At 58.4% G+C, this 15,609-nt stretch overlaps 1 long non-coding RNA gene across 1 annotated transcript; it reads right to left on the bottom strand.

Moving 5' to 3' along the window:
• Positions 1 to 1,282: 1,282 nt before the first annotated feature.
• Positions 1,283 to 3,220, bottom strand: LOC139357724 (uncharacterized). The gene is made up of 3 exons (XR_011611327.1): positions 3,002 to 3,220; positions 1,916 to 2,011; positions 1,283 to 1,379 (listed from the first exon to the last, which is right to left on the bottom strand). It is a non-coding gene; the product is annotated as an uncharacterized lncRNA (long non-coding RNA).
• Between the last annotated feature and the right edge of the window lie 12,389 nt (positions 3,221 to 15,609).

The raw sequence follows: 15,609 nt of genomic DNA, 5'->3' as shown, positions 1-15,609 counted from the left end.
GTGACGGCGCACGTCTGTACTCTGTTATTTGGGAGGCTGAGGCAGAAGGATTGCTTGAGCCCAGGAGGTCGAGGCTGTGGCAAGCTGTGATTGTGCCACTGCACTTCAGCCTGGGCAACAGAGTGAGACCCTGTCTCTAAAGGAAAATAGTACATGTAAAACCACCTCACTAACGTGTGTTTTGGCTGTGTCTGTGAGGCCTGTGGAGGATGAGCTGGGAGGACCCCATGGGAGGGCTTTGGCTTCTGAAATCCTAATGCTGACTCAGTGACCTCCTTTCCCTCCTTCCGTCATCTCCTGGCTTTTTCTCTCCTCTGTGGCATTGATATGGAATTCTCAGAAGAAAGAGCAGTCTAAAGGGAGGCTGGGCCCAGAGGGGAAAGGGCCATGCCTGCCTCAGGTCACAGAGCAAGTCAGTAACAAGATGAGAGTCAGTCAATCAACAAACACTGGCCAGTGTCTCTCCATCCATCTGCCTAGCCCTTGTCTGTATGTTCATCCTCCCAGCTACTCTCCACTACTCTAGGATATGATGATTCAACACACAGATGCCTCTGGCATTTTCTGGAACAAGGATGGTTCCCATCTCCAAACTGGCTCTGTTCTCAGGGCCCTGGAGTGGGTGGGGCAGGTCATCCTGCACACAGGACCCAGACTCCCAGGCTCTGAACCTTCGAGGTTCCAGCCTCCCCCTCCCTAACCGCCCCCCACAAGACAAGGTGCCTTATTCTTTGATTTCTGGGCATGCTGACCATCCGCAGAGAAGCTGCACGACCCAGGAAAACGCCCCACACGGCCTTGAGCAAGCCGATGACCCCATGCTCCGGGTCTCCTCATATCTAAGATGGGGTGACTCTGCAGCCTCGTCCCAGCTGTGAGGACTCCTAAATTCCCACGGACATGCAGAGTGAACACTTCGCGCGTCAAACCCAAGATGACAATGGCTGGAAGACAAACCGTTATCTCACAGACCATTTAAAAGAAATAAACCCCTGCTACCCTCAATGGTCAGATACCATCAATTGTAAGATGCTGCTGAGTTTAGGGCTGTTAAGTGTGAACAAGATGCATATATTAGAACCAAGGAAATGTGCTATTCCTGGGCCCTGTGCAGAGCCATGGAGACAAGGAGGTGAGGAGGGTCCTGCCCTCAGGGAGCTTCAGCCCTGCTGGGAGGAGCCCCTGGTCAGCCTCATGGTTCTGAGCCAATACACATCTAGTGTTCCAGGGTGGTCCTGACACCCATCTGGGGTGCCAGGGCCTAGCAATACCTACCTTGTGTTTGATGGGGGTGGGGGACACAGCCCCCCCTGTGCAGTAGTGGGCAGAATGGCAGAGCCCCGAGGGCTGGGGTAGCCCTTCCGATGAACAGAACATCCCTGGAAATGGCAGATTCAAGGAGAAACAGGTGGCAGAAGGATGCCTGCTGCTTTGGCAGCCACCCTGCCTGTCTCGGGCCTTGCCCCACTGCCCCTCCCTCCCCAGGCTCAGGCAAGCAGCAGGTGTGGTGGCTGGCAGAGTGAGGGCAGCCAGAGAGATGTGGAGCTGTACCCCGGGGCAGGCCTCTCTTTCTAGCAGCACCTGGTCTCTGTGGGGAGCATGGGTTGGTAATGTCCTGAGTCCTAGAGGTGAATGTGGGGCAGGCCAGGATACAGGGAATGAGGATGAGGATGCTGTGAGAATCCCAGGGACAATACAATGGGTGCTATGGGCTCATTGAGAAGTTGAGGGGACCAGCCCACATGTGGGGACCTGCCTGGTGTTCCTGGACCCAGCAGCTCACAGAGCAGGCAGGGCCAGGTGCCAAGGCCCCATCCCTGGGGGACTTGTTTGCTCACCTCCTCCCACTTTTCCTCATTCTCACCCTGCCCTTCCACCTAGGCTCTCTGAGGGCCCACGGTCCAGAGTCACGAACCTGCTGGGCAGGGCTCACAGTCCAGCTCTGTAGTGGCTCCTCGCCTGGGCCCAAATGTCCCCCGAGGGCATGGGTGGGCTGTGGCTGAGCGGGATCCTGAGGAACAGAAGTAGCCCCTGAGACACTGGCTGGGGCCGTGGGCTGCAGGGTCTGTGGGGCGATGGTAAGGCTGGCCTGACTTGAGATGGATCCCCACCCTCTGAGAGTCCTGGGCAGACCTGGACTCCCAGGCTCTACACCTTCGAGAGCCCAGCCTACCATTCCCTATCCACCACGGCCAACACGTACAATGTCCTTATTCTTTGTCTGATTTCTGGGTGTGCTGACCATCGGCAGAGACGGTGCATGGCACAAGAAAGTTCCATCCAGGGGCCCTGGCCATTGACTGTAAAGCTCCCTTTATCTAGAATTGGGGCAGTCACCCTAGCTGGCCACCAGGCTACCCCTCGATGCCAGCTCAGCAGCTGTGGACTCTCCCCCACCTACTCAGGCTGTCTTGAGCTCGTGTGTGCTGTGCATGCCTTGAGGACACTGAGTCAGACCATGGCCTGCTAGGTCCTAGGGGCCTGGTTCTCAGACTGCCCTGGCCTGCACCCACGTCCCCACTGTGCCCAGAGCTGAGCTGGGCATGAGGCAGTCCTGGTGATGTGGAGGCAGTCACCGTGGAACGCCCCATCCTAGTATAAATCCCCAACATGCTCTTCCCTCGAACCTGCTTGTTTCAGGGTATCCCTCCCCGACCTGCTGTTATTTGCTCAAGCAATGCATGTGGAACATTACGCTGACCTGTGGCACTATGACAACCAAGCTTCTGATGTAAGAAGGATTCCCCAGGTACATCTACAGCCACATCAAAGTAGGCACAGGCAATTGAGGACACAAGGCTCCCAAGTGGGCCTGAGCTACCGCAGGTCACACTCTCCCTGTTTGAGTAACCCAGGAGGTGCCATCTTCCCATCTCACATCACAGATGAGCACAGGCACTGCTTCTGCAAGGGCTCAGGAAGAGCTGGGTGCTCCTGAGCTGATGCTGTGCCTTGGGACCAGTGCCCAGAAAGGGCCTCATGCCAGCCCCGATGAACCCACCTGGGCGGGAGGCTTTGCAGTAGAATCCCAAAGGGCAGGGCTCACAGGAGCTCTGGGCCTCCTGGGACTGGAAGGTTCCAATCTCACAGGCCCTTGGCTGGGGTGATCCCTCAGGACAGTAGAAGTCCTGTGGGCACCGGAAAGACGTAGGGGTGGCTGAGGTCTGGCCAAGGGGACAGTAATAGCCGGCTGAGCACGGCCCATCCGGGAGGCGCTTCCCAGCCCCTGTGGAGAGAGGATGTAGACAGGCTCCATCCAGGACAGTGAGCTAGGCTTCAGAGAAGGAAAGAGTGCCCAGGGCTGAGTCTGCGTTTGGTGGTACAGTGGGCCTCAGAGCTCCGGGCAGGAGGCGGCTTTCAAGGACTCCACAGTCCCTCCTGGCTCCAAGGCCGCGCCTGGCTCTGTGGCCCACCGTGACTCTGTTGCTCACAACCTATATGGCTGTGCAGGGCCCTCCCTGAGCTCAGGCTTTTCATCTGTGAGATAGTAACCATGTGTGAGGACAAATAAGGTCCCCTGCGGTCCTGCCTCCCACTGCTTCCTGCACAAGCTTGCAACTCCTGTTTCCTTTTGGTCTTGGCTTGGATGTGGTCTTGCCCTTTTTCTTCCTCTAGTTCCTGCCTCCCTAAGTCCTAGGGTGCTTCAAGCCCAGAGCAAGAGCTACAGCTAGGCTCCCTAGGCCCCTGCCCTCCCTTATGGGATCAAAATGACCCCTTCCTAGGACACCCATAGCACCTGGTCTGCCGCTATGAGAGCATTTGCTAGAACTCAGTGTGCTCCTGGGCCGGCCACTGATGCTTTTGTCTGCCCCCTTCCCATCTTCCTTCCACTGCGAGCTTTCCTGGCTTCTCCCCTCCCTCACCCTTCTAGGCCTCACGCAACTAGGATGTTTGCCCATAGGCAGGTGAAGGCCCTCTGAGACACATGGCAAAGTACCAGAGAAACAGCTCTCGTCACCTGAATCAGAGTAGAATTGTCCTGGAGGACAGGGTCTACAATCCTTGGCGCTGCGTGCCCCAGGCCTCTCTCGGAAGGTGCCCCTGGGACATGGGTGCTGGGTGGGGGTCTGGGTACCCAGAGGGCAGTAGTAGCCGGCAGGACAGTCCAATGGCCAAATGGGCTTGGCCTCTGGCCCCTGGGTCCCCAAGGGACAGAACCTGTGGATGCAGCAGGTGTGTGATCAGGAATGAGGGAGGGGAGGCCTCCGACATCCCCAGGCTTTCTCAGTTTTTCTAGGAAGCCAGGCTCCTCCCGTGGCAAGAAGCTTCCAGGACCTGGAGGATTTGGGCAGAACAAGATCCTCGTGGGACCATCTGAAGCGAGAGGAGATGGAGAGTAAGTGGTCAATGACCTCTCGTGTTTTGCTGAGTCTTCTGCATGAACCCGCAACCCTCCCAGGCCCTGTATTGGTGCCAGAGTCTTTATTATACTGTGCACTGCAGGGCAACTGGGGGGTAGCAGGGCTGTGGTCACTGTCCAGAAGGGTCCCCTGATGTGTCTGAGACCTTTCTGGTCTCAGGGAGGGTAGGGAAAGTCAGGTGTCACTGGACGGAAAGGAGGGGCCCCAGCCCAGGTGCCAGTGACTCACTTCCCAGCAGGGCAGGTCTTGCAGATGCTGCGTCCAGGCTCATCCTGATACTGCCCGGGAGGGCAGGGGCGAGGCTCCAGGCTGCCTGGGGGGCACGAGTGCCCAGTGGGGCAGACAGCATCTAGAAAAGCAAAGGAAAAGGACATTCCTGTTGGGGATTTCCCTACCTCCTTAGTCCTGTGGCCCACCTGGAGAGGAGGCATCTCCAGGCAGCTTACATTCTTAGAAGTGTCTAGAAGAATGTCTTGCGACTTTGGTGTGAAGGAGCCAGGTTCGTAGTGACAGGGACTAGGGATTGTGCAGGGGACCATGAGGCAGCCTCAGCCTCTGGGGCCAGGTATCTCTCATCTAATGTGTTCCCAGGGGTCTCAGTCCTGTGAGGTATTTCTCAAAAAGCGTGCACATAAGTTTGGGCTCTGGAATGAGCTTCTGGGAGCCTCATGACCTTCCTCACACTGAGCAGAGGCAGGCAGGGAGGACGCAGCCCGAGCCCCAGCACCTGGCTTTACCATGAGCCCTTTGCTGGAGAGGCGCTGCTGCCTTCACGGTGGAACTACCTCAGGAACGGGTGTGCTGGGCGCCCATAGTCATGAGGATAGAGCCCTTTTTACACTTCGCTGTTTCCTGGGAGATTTCACCACGTTCTTTTGGAGATCTTGGCCTAGCTAGCCTGTGCTTTGGAGCCAGGCTGTGTCCATGCTGAGGCCAGAGCTTCCAAGTGGGGCAATAGGGGATCCTCCTTAGGGCCTTCCTGGGGAGGCCCACAGCACCAGGTGAAGCCTTCCCTCAGGAGGCCAGCCTGAGGCCAAGCGCCCCTCCCACCAGACCCTCAAATTCAAGGAGACCCGGGGCGGGGTTGGGGGGTGGGATCCTCTCGAATCTCTGCAGAGTGTCTGGCATGCAGCTGGTTCTCTGTGAATATCATGGCAAAACTGCGTTAGGGTGGAGGGCGCCACTGAGTCGTCCACAGGCTGGCTTGGCTTGCACAGATTTAATCTTTTTTTTTTTTGAGACAGAGTCTTGCTCTGCCGCCCAGGCTGGAGTGCAGTGGCCGGATCTCAGCTCACTGCAAGCTCCGCCTCCCAGGCTTACGCCATTCTCCTGCCTCAGCCTCCCGAGTAGCTGGGACTACAGGCACCTGCCACCTCGCCCGGCTAGTTTTTAAAAATTTTTTTAGTAGAGACGGGGTTTCACCGTGTTAGCCACGATGGTCTCGATCTCCTGACCTCGTGATCCGCCCGTCTTGGCCTCCCAAAGAAACCCAGTTGCCTGGATTTGCAGCTTCACTTGAGCCTTGATGTGCATCATGGGTTTCTACCCACCCCACCTGCACATGCACACTGGGCCCGGACCCTGCAGGGGTCCCATCTCATTCCCAGGAGGGGCTCGCTGACACCCTTCCAAACCTGTTTGATTGGTGCTCTGATGAGCATTCACATGGGTCTGCAAAGACTGTATTCTCAGCTTGCACAGGCCTTGCCTAGGCCAGCCTTCAGCCTGTTTCCCCACTTGGCGGCTAAACTTTTCATGCACAACATACACCCTGAAGGGTCTCAGGGCCACACATGGGCTCCAGGAACCAGCTGTGCCTGCACCTCTTTTTCCTTTGACACAAGAAAGTGTGTTGCTGTGTGACTGAGTAATGTGGTGATAGGGCCAACCTGCAATCCCTGCTGATTAAAAAAAGGAAACCTACTCTAATCACTGGTACTCTATCCTAGTCACTGACATGCCTCAAAACTGGTTACAACCAGCCAGGTATGGCAGAGAACTGAGCCTGTGAGGTGAAATAAGCAGGAGCCCAGTAGCATGAGGCTGTCTTGCATTTCCAGCTCCCACAGAACAAAGGACAACCTCACATAGTAAGTAAACAAGCAGAAACCTAATTTTGGAGTACATTCTTTGTAACAAAAGCCAGGTTTCAGCCAGTCACAGGTAGCCAGCTGATCACACTAGGCACAGATAAGGCAAAGGCCAAGCCGTGGCCAGTCCCAGGATTTCTCTACCGTGCTTCCATTCTCAGCCTGAAGGAGCTCCCTGTCCCGCGGTCAAATGGGGCTCTTTGAGCCTCTTCTGGTCTGAGTGCATCCCGATTTATCGATTCATTGTTCAAATAAACTCCATTAAATATAATTTGTCACGTTTTTCTTTCAACAGGCCCCAGAAGACAGAATTGTGCCGCATCCGCTAAGAAGAGCTCGGACCCACCTTGTCTCTGGGGTCATACAAATCCCCTTCAGTGCCGGCCCCAGGTCTCACTAGAGGAATCTCACCTGGCCCTCGAGTTCCTTTATCTCCTTCCTCAAAGCATGAGATTCTCCACATTTAACCGATTTTTTAAAAGTCGGTTATATATAAGCTCACGCCTATAATCCCAGCACTTTGGGAGGCTGAGGCGGGCAGATCACCTGAGGTCAGAAGTTCGAGATCAGCCTGAACAACATGGAAACTCCATCTCTACTAAAAATACAAAACTAGCCAGGCGTGGCGGCGCGCGCCTGTAATCCCAGCTACTTGGGAGGCTGAGGCAGGAGAATTACTTGAACCCGAGAGGCAGAGGTTGCGGTGAGCAGAGATTGCACCATTGCACTCCACCCTGGGCAACAGAAGCTAAACTCCATCTCAAAAAAAAAAAAAAATCCTTCTTGGTTCTTCCATTTCTTCCCACAAGGATTCTCCCATCCCCCTTTCATATCAGGGTGCTGAGCTCTGGGTGCACGAGGAGCCTCGAAAAAACAGTGTTTCCCACCCTTCCTACCACAGGCTTGGGAGCCAGAGGAGCAGGAACTAAGAGCAGATGGGGAGCTCATGGCCGTGTCTCCCTCCCAGTCTACTCACCGGAGGTCCCACAGCACCAGCCCTCACCCCTCTCTGGATGTTGAGGAGGGTCTACTCTTACCTGGACTGTGCCCAGAGATGGACGCCCTGGGGCAGTACCAGCCTCCATCACACAGGGCCTCCGGGGAGCTCAGGCCGGCCTGGGAGCAGAACCAGCCAGCTGGGCATGGCTGGCAGTCCTCCATCAACGTGGCACCCGGGATGGGCAGGAATGAACCTGCAGGGCCACCTGATGTGGTTGCACCAGGGCACCCCGGATGGAGACCCATGGTGGCCCATCTTAGATGGTAGAGCCATGCACTCCATTCACTCAGTCTCATGGGGCCAGGGGGTGGGGGGGTGACTCCCTGCCCTGAGACTCCCCACCTAGTACGCCGAGTCCTGGGCTCAGTCACCACTCTCCCTCCTCACTGCAACTCTGCAGCCCCCAGACCCCTGCTTCAGGCCCGTGCAGGCAGCCTGGGCCCCAGCTCTAGCTGGTCCTACTCATCATGGCACCGCCCCCCATGCCCCATGCTGCTGTACAGAGGGTAGACGCTGCTTTGTAGGTCAGTTGGGGGATTTCTTCTGTGTCCTTCCCTGGGAGGTCCCTGAGGCAGGGCCCCAGCTGCCGTCTCCTCTCGAGGACAGACAGCAGACTTCATTATCCCGCTGTCGACTCACCTGGGGGGCAAGGAGCAGGCTGGGGGCTGCCCTGGGGACAGAAGTGGCCTGGAGGGCAGAGGTCTCCAGTGACCCCATCGGTGGGATTCGGGACAGATGCTCCCTGGGTACAGTGGAACCCTGGACTGCAGGGCCCTGACACAGCCACTAGCCCAGGCAGGAGACAATAGGAGCCTGGAGGGAAAGACAGGACCCCCTGGGATTAGGGGTTGAGGGCTTGGGACACCACTTCTCCAAGGGCTGATCTCTGAAGGTACATCTTGGGCTGTGACCCACATGTCCCCACGTGAACCAGTCCTGAACCCGGCACTCTCTGGCCAGGGAGGGCATGGCCCAGTGTGGCTGGGAAGGCTTTTGCGTTTACCTGGCTCGCAGGGGATGCAGTCTGACAGCTGGACACCCCCTCTCTGTGGCTTGTAGGTGCCCCTGGGGCAGGGGAACTGAGAAGCGAAGGCGGTGGAGGCGGGGCAGTAGTGGCCAGCAGGACACTCACTTCCAGCCACAGAGGAGGTGTTGGCCAGGCAGAAGAAACTGCAGAGGCGAGAGAGGAGGAGGTCAAAGAGCTGGGTGGCCACTGCAGTATGGTGTGGCTGGACACAGCCACCTGCGCCATCCTTCATGGCTGAACTCAGGAGTTATGGCTCAGCTGGGGCACAGTTCTGCCCAGTGCAATGCACCAGCTGGGGAATTCGGGGCTAGGCAGAGGCTAAGTGGCTGAAATTGCAGCAAAAGAGACCGAGGTTTGAAATTAGGAATGACTCAGTGATATCCAACAAAGAGATCAAAAGACACAAAGAGAAGTAGAAGTTGTGGAAATTCCCCCACGACTTCTGAAAGTCAGAAAGCTCCGGTTGAAAGGGATCTTAGCCAGCACCTGGCCCAGTGCCTCCGGCAGCAGGAATGAATACCACATACCCAGACACCCCAGGGATGCTTCCCAGCACTCACCCCTGAGGACACGGTGCACAGCGACCCTGAGCCGCCAGGGTGTTGTAGGTGCCTGCTGGGCAAGGCCTTGGGACAACAGTCCCAGGGGGGCAGAAGTGTCCTGAAAGGGAGGCAGATCGCACAGGTCAGCAGGAAACCCCAATCCCTGGTGCTCAGAACAGCTCCGCCCTAAACCCCAGGTCCTGCAGGGCCCAGGAGACAGGTGGAGGTCTCCTCAGCGCCCTGGGCCCTGTCTGGGTGGCAGAGGCTGGGAATGGAGAGAGCCTTGCAGCTCTCTCATTCCCCACTTCGCAGCTTCCTCCCACCCTAAGGAGAGGGTACCTGTGGGGCACGGGCCACCGGTCTTGTCTTCTAGGGAGCCACTGGGGACGAGGGCCCCCCGGAGGCAGAAGAAGCCTTCATCACAGGGCCCAGAGGGGCGGGTGAGGCCAGCAGAGCCGCAGTAGTGGCCGGGCAGACATGGGGAGCAGGCAGCCTACAGGAGATGCCACCACTAAGGATGTGCAACCCCCGGCTCCTGCCAGGACACGGAGGCAAAGGGCCACTCAAGGAGGGAGTCTCAGGAGTGCTTGGTGTGGGAACAGAAGATCAAAAGGGGCCTTGAATCTGGAGACCATCTCCTCCCGCTCCTGCTGATCCTGGAACATCTCCCCTGCCTGCAGCATGCCACGGGCGCTCCTGCCACTCTGCCCACCACCCCGTACCTCCGCCGAGCCTCACCAAGAGCGCCGCCCTCCCTACAACCCCCACATGCACCCACCGCGAGGCCGTGTTTGCTGCTCCCTCTGCACTTTCACCATCAGCTTACGGTAGCCACACATTCATCCAGCCAATGCCTGGACTGGAGAGGAGTCAGCAAAAAGCCAGGGCTCCCTAGCTTTGTGGTGCTGAGATTTTAGTAGGGAACACAGAAAATAGTCAACAAGTAAAACATGGTCTCTGACTGTGCTATGTGCTCAGGCAGCCACGGCAGGTCTCCTTGGAAGGTGACTTTTGAGTAAGACCTGAGGAGGGAGGTGGCTGGCCAGGTGGCCCTGTACCCCAGTCCTCTGTACCTTTGACCTTGGGAGCAGTGCAGTTAGAACCCATCCCAACAGGGCCCTCCCCACCCTGGTTTCCTTCGGTGGCTGGGATCTCCCTACCTCTGAACTGAGCTTGATCCGTGGGCTGAAGGTGCCAGGTGGGCAGGGCTGGGGCATGGCTGAGCCCCTGGGGCAGTAATGTCCTGGAGGACAAGGGCCAGCTTCCTCTGCAACCAAGATGCAAGGTCAGCCTGGGGCCAGCCTGGGCAGGGTGAGGCAGGTGCTCCTGCAGCTCCTGCTGTGTTCCTGGTGTAGGACGTGGGCCCCACGAGATCAGGCTGCTGATTCCCAAGGACACTGTGAGGGAGTTCCTCCCGCAGAATGCCCCCCTCTGCAGTCTAGTCATTCACCCACTGCCCCTGTTGCTGGTGCCCATGGGAGGAGATTGGGGCAAGTGTTCCTGACCCAGGAGGTACCCAGGCAGGAGTGAGGCCTCCTTCCCGGAATTCTGAACCCTGAGGGCCAGGGGTACTGGCAGTTTCTGAGACCAAGGCAGGGGCTCTGTAGATGACCATCTGTCCCAGCTCTGCTGTGAGGCTTGTGCAGACCTCCCATGCTGGCTCATGTTTTAACATCTTCCCAGTTACACTCACAAAGCAGGGCAGTTTCTGGGGGTACCTAGCCGTGACTCTCTTTGACCCCCCTCCCTGCCCTGCATGGGCCACGTCCCAAGAGGCCACTCAGTGACAGAGGTTGGGAACAGGTCAGTTTGAGGCTGCTGCTGAAAGCTGGTGGGTGGGGAGCAAGGAGATGAGCTGTGTGTCAAGACAGTGTCCCCAGAGCTCCCCCATCAGTGCCCAGGCCACCGTGAGGCTGGGGTGACTCCTGTGGCCCAAGGGAGCTGCAGAACGGCAGACAGCTGGGCTGGAGTCAGCAGCCTGGGCGCCCAGCTTGGAGACTGACAGAGTGTCCTCAGGCAAGACCATCCCTCTTCTGGGGCCTCAGTTTCCTCATCTGCAGTGACAGGGATTAGACTAGAGCACAGCATTTTGTCCTACAGTCCCTGGATTCAGGCATCCAGGGACTCCATGGAAAGCCCTGGGTCCCTGTATGTGTTGTCATGGAGGTGTGTTCATAGATTCTAAAGGGGATTTTACCTCTGGAAGATGAAAACCTCTGGATTAATCCCCTCGCGGCACATGAGAACCACTGGGAAGCCAAACAAATTGGCCGCCTCTAGGTAGGTGCCACCTCAGGCATTCCAGTTTAATGACTAGTTCCCTGCTCCCCACCCAGTGCATTTCAGAGCCCACTGGGTGACTCCAAGGAACAGCGAGGTTGAAAACCGCTACACCATGATCCCTAAGTGAGCTTCTTTGGGCCAGACCCTGTATGCAACATGGGGGCTCCCCCAGGATGGTCAGTGGGTGGAGGAGACAAAAGCCAAAGCACTGCTCATCGCCAGGCTACGGTGTCCTGCCCGCCACGCAAGGAAGCCTGGGAACATGCGAGGAACCCCAGGGGTCTCCGAGAGAACAGACTCCACAGTCTCTCTGGGTTGACCAGAGAGTGGGTGGGGTTCCTGAACCTGTCCCCCATCGCTCAGTAATGGGGCCTCAGGAAATGGGGGAGGGGCTCAGTATCCGCAGGAGGGTGTGGTACCTTTAGTGCCGGCCTCCGGGTTGGGCCTTGTTGACCCTCTGGATCAGAAGCAGCCCTCCCAGCACTGCCCGCTGGCCTCCGTAGCATTGGCTCCAGGGCAGAATCTGCCCCCGTCACAGGCTTGGCACCCTGGCAGGCTGCTTAGCCCGGCTGTGGGGCCATAGGTGCCTGGGGGGCAGGGCTGCCAATCCAACCCTGTCCCTGCAGGGCAGTAGAACCCTGTGAAGGGAGCAGGAACAAGATTGCAGCCTGGGAGGGGGGCGAGGAGAGGAAGACCAAGGAGGCCCCCAGCAGGGTTGGCCCTGGGGCTCAGCCCGCCTGGAGGCTTGGCCCCTCTGCAGGGCAATCCCACCCAGGAAGTCTGAGTGCTCCATAAATGCAGGGATTCCAGCATCATAGTCTGAATCTGCAGCCCAGCTCTTGGCGGTGCCCAGAAACTTAACTAAGGCCTGAGAGGATGCGGGGAGATAACGGGCAAGTTAATTGCCCATAGACGACTTCCCCCACCCCTAGCCACTGGACCCTTGAATCAGTCAGCCAGGTGGCTGGCAGGTCACTAACCTCTCGGACACAGCCGTGGCCTCAGCCCTGGAACACAGTAGTGGCCACCAGGACAGATGTGACATTCCATGGTATGGGTGCCGGAAGTGTAGGAGCCAGGAGGACATGGAGTGGGGCCAGCCATTCCCAAAGGACAGACGTGTCCAGGGGGACAGAATCTCCCAGAGAGTCCCTCCACGGGGCTGGCAGGGACAGTTCCCCCCGTGCAGGAAATGCTGGAGAAACGTGGGCCAAGCGAAAGGGCCTCAGCCGGTGGGCGTCCTCAAGGAGCAGGCAGCCTGTGGGCCCCAACGGCCTTCCAGCAGGCGGGGGCACCCCCAGTCAGGCCCTGGGGCTGGGACCCTTGCCCGCCTGCTCTCTGCTGAATCTGCCCCCTCATGGCCTCCTCCTGCCTCTAGCCTGGCCCTGTCGGGTGGGTGAGATGGGAGGTGGCAGAGGTGTGGTGCGCTGCCACATGTCTGGACACTGGTGTCCTTTCAGCAACCTTGTCGGCAAAGCAGTCAGGTCCCAGGCGTGGGACCTCTGCATGTGGCCCACAGGCCCCACAGGGCAGTTGGGGTGACTCTTCTCTGCCCAGCACGGGTTTCCCCCCCTTGCTTTCTGGCTCCTCACTCTGTGGATAGCATCCCTGTCCCTGGGAGCCCGGAGCAGACACACTGTGTGCCCACCCTGGGTGGCAGGCTGTGGGCCGGAGGGGCGGGTGGCTCCCAGAGCAGAGCTCTCCTCCAGCGCAGTCCCGGCATCCTTCGGGGGCTCCATTCCCCTCCTCAGACCAGGTGCCGGGGGGCATCGGGATGGGATGGGCGCCCCTGCAGGAGGCAGGGAGGTGAGGGCAGAGGCCAGGTGGTCTGCCAGCTCCTCCCTGCCAGGGCCCTCCCGCCAGGCAAGAAAAGGAACGTCCCTCTCAGGTCCAGAGGGAGGGACTGGTTCAGCTCCAGAGTTTTTGGGTCAACTTCACCCACTGGAATGAAAGCTGAGTGGGTGAATGGACAGAAACCTGTGCCTGACTCAGCAGGGTTGGTTCAGGGAAACAAAAGGCTGCAGGCCGCTTGCCATCCGGTTGGTGAGGACCCCAGATGGGGAGGAATAACCAGGCCTGAAAAGGCCTCTTCTCAGTGGGAATTGGCTGAGGCAGGAGTGGGAAAGGAGGGACAGCGGGTATTGGGAAAACCTTTTCAAACAAAGGTTTCCTGGGGTTCCGATGTGGGGAGGTTTTGAGGATGGGAGGGTGGGGCTGCTGAGCAGTGGGGAGGTGTCCAGAGTAAGCGTTTGGTGCCCACTGTGGCTGTGTGAAGCAGGGCTCAGAGCCCCAAGCCAGCAGAAGGCTAGGAGAGACGCAAGGGACCCTCCGGGAATGAGGTACCCTTGAGGCAGTAGTGTCCAGGCGGGCAGAGGAGCCCTCGTGCCCCGTCGGTGGGGTCCTTGATGGCGGCTCCTCCCTTGCACCAGTGCCCTGCAGCACAGTCTCCTGGGGAAGAGGACAGCTGGTCAGCCTTCTCTGTGCTCCTCGATGGAGATCACAGCACCAGGCGCCTGACGGCTTGCACTGTCCCCACACCTCGGCCATAGGCTGCAGGGGTCCCTGACCCAAAGCCAGCCTGGCACAGGGCTCTGGGAAGAGCAGGGTCCTGAACTGGCCCCACCAGTGCCTGCTTCAGTCAGTTCTGAGCTCTTGGGTCAAAGCCCTGTGGTGTCTGGCCCAGTTCGAGGTGTGGCCTCCTCAGAGACCATCAGCGGCTGGGCCTGGATTTTCCTTATGGATTAAAACATTTCCAGTTGTTTCACAAGGAAGCCACCAAAATGACCCAAGAAAGCATCCCCCCAACACCTAAATCACTGGACCAGGGGGAAGAGAGATGCTAAGACCCTTGGGAGGAACCCCTGGCTGGCGTTGGGAGGAGACGGAGCCTGTGCTGTGAGTGGGTGTCTGGGTGTAGCGCTGCTTCAGGAAGGGTTGAGGTGTGTGGGCTTGCAGGGCTGGGTGACATCAGAAGCAGCTGGATAGCTTTCTAGGACCAGGCACTGAGGAGTGACCCCACACCTCCTGTATTCCTGGGGTGAGGGCTGGGGACACGGTGCTTTCAATAGTCACTGGAGTGTGAGTGAAGGAAGGGGCATTTGGAAAGCAGTGAAAACACAGACCTCCTCCTATCCCAGCAAGTCCATGCTGCTCTGATCCTTGGTCAGCAATCCAGGGCTGTGAACTTCTCTGGAGCATCTCCCCATCCCCGGTCATCCACCCGTCAGGCTCAACACTCCCAAGGCTTTTTTTTTTGTTTGCCTCTGAGGGTGCCCTGGGTGTATCTGTACCTGTTGGTGCTGTGAGTCCAGCCAGTGCACAGAATTTCCCAGCAGGGCAGGGTTGGCACCCGGTGACTCTGGTCAGCCCCTTCCAAGGGCCATATGTGCCCACTGGGCAGCTGTAGTGCATGGCCCTGGCTGTGCCCAGGGGGCAGTAATGTCCCCGGGGACAAGGGTACAAGCTGAAGTCCTGGATGGGCCCAGCGCTGGAGTCACAGTAATAGCCTGGTCAGGAGTGACAGATGCTGAGGACAAGACCTGGCCCTTCCTGAGACATTTGTCTCTCATAGCGTCTCATGCCACAAGGCCCATGCCCAGAGAGCTCCCCGCAGAGCTCCCACCCCAGCCTCATCCCCTTTCCCACACCCCAGGGCTTCCCTCCCTCTCACCTGCCGGGCACTGCCCACTGGGGGCCTGGAGACCATCCTCCTTGCAGTAGAAGCCCGGTGGGCAGGACTGGCATGCAGAGAGCATGGTTTGCTCAGGGAGGCTGGAGAAGGTGCCGGCGGGACAGGGCGTGGGCTTGTGTGATCCTGCAGCTGGGGGCACAGGGAGGGAGCGTCACCTGGCTAAAGAGAGCCCACAGGTACAGGGAGCAGAGACTCCTCATGGGCAGCAGGAGCAGGCTCAGCCTCAGAGCACTGGACAGCCCATGAGATCACAGATCTAGAGGACCCTCTGCTGCCCAGCCCCTCTGCCAGCCTGGCACAGGCCCTTCCCCTGCAGCTGATGAAACATCACCAGGGCTCAGAACACTGACAGCTGACAAGGCTCCAGATGCAACCAGGTCATTGTCATTGACTCTTAGCTGTCCCCACCAAACAACCCAAGCCACAGCAAATGCCCAAAGTGTACTTTAACCACACCCCCCTGCAAGCCTTCTTGCCTCAGGCCTGACTCTAGCGGGGCACCTCTCTTCCCTCTGGCTTCCTCCCACCTGCTCAGGGGCACAGGTGCAAGCCAGAGGAATCAGATCTGTCTGCAGTCCTGGGACAGGAGGGCGAGTTGGGCTGAGCGCGGAGCCC

Source organism: Macaca nemestrina, chromosome 13, assembly GCF_043159975.1.
Source record: "Macaca nemestrina isolate mMacNem1 chromosome 13, mMacNem.hap1, whole genome shotgun sequence".
Lineage (NCBI taxonomy): Eukaryota > Metazoa > Chordata > Mammalia > Primates > Cercopithecidae > Macaca > Macaca nemestrina.
Note: the sequence above shows the minus strand (reverse complement) of the source record. Positions and strands in the feature narration are given on the sequence as shown.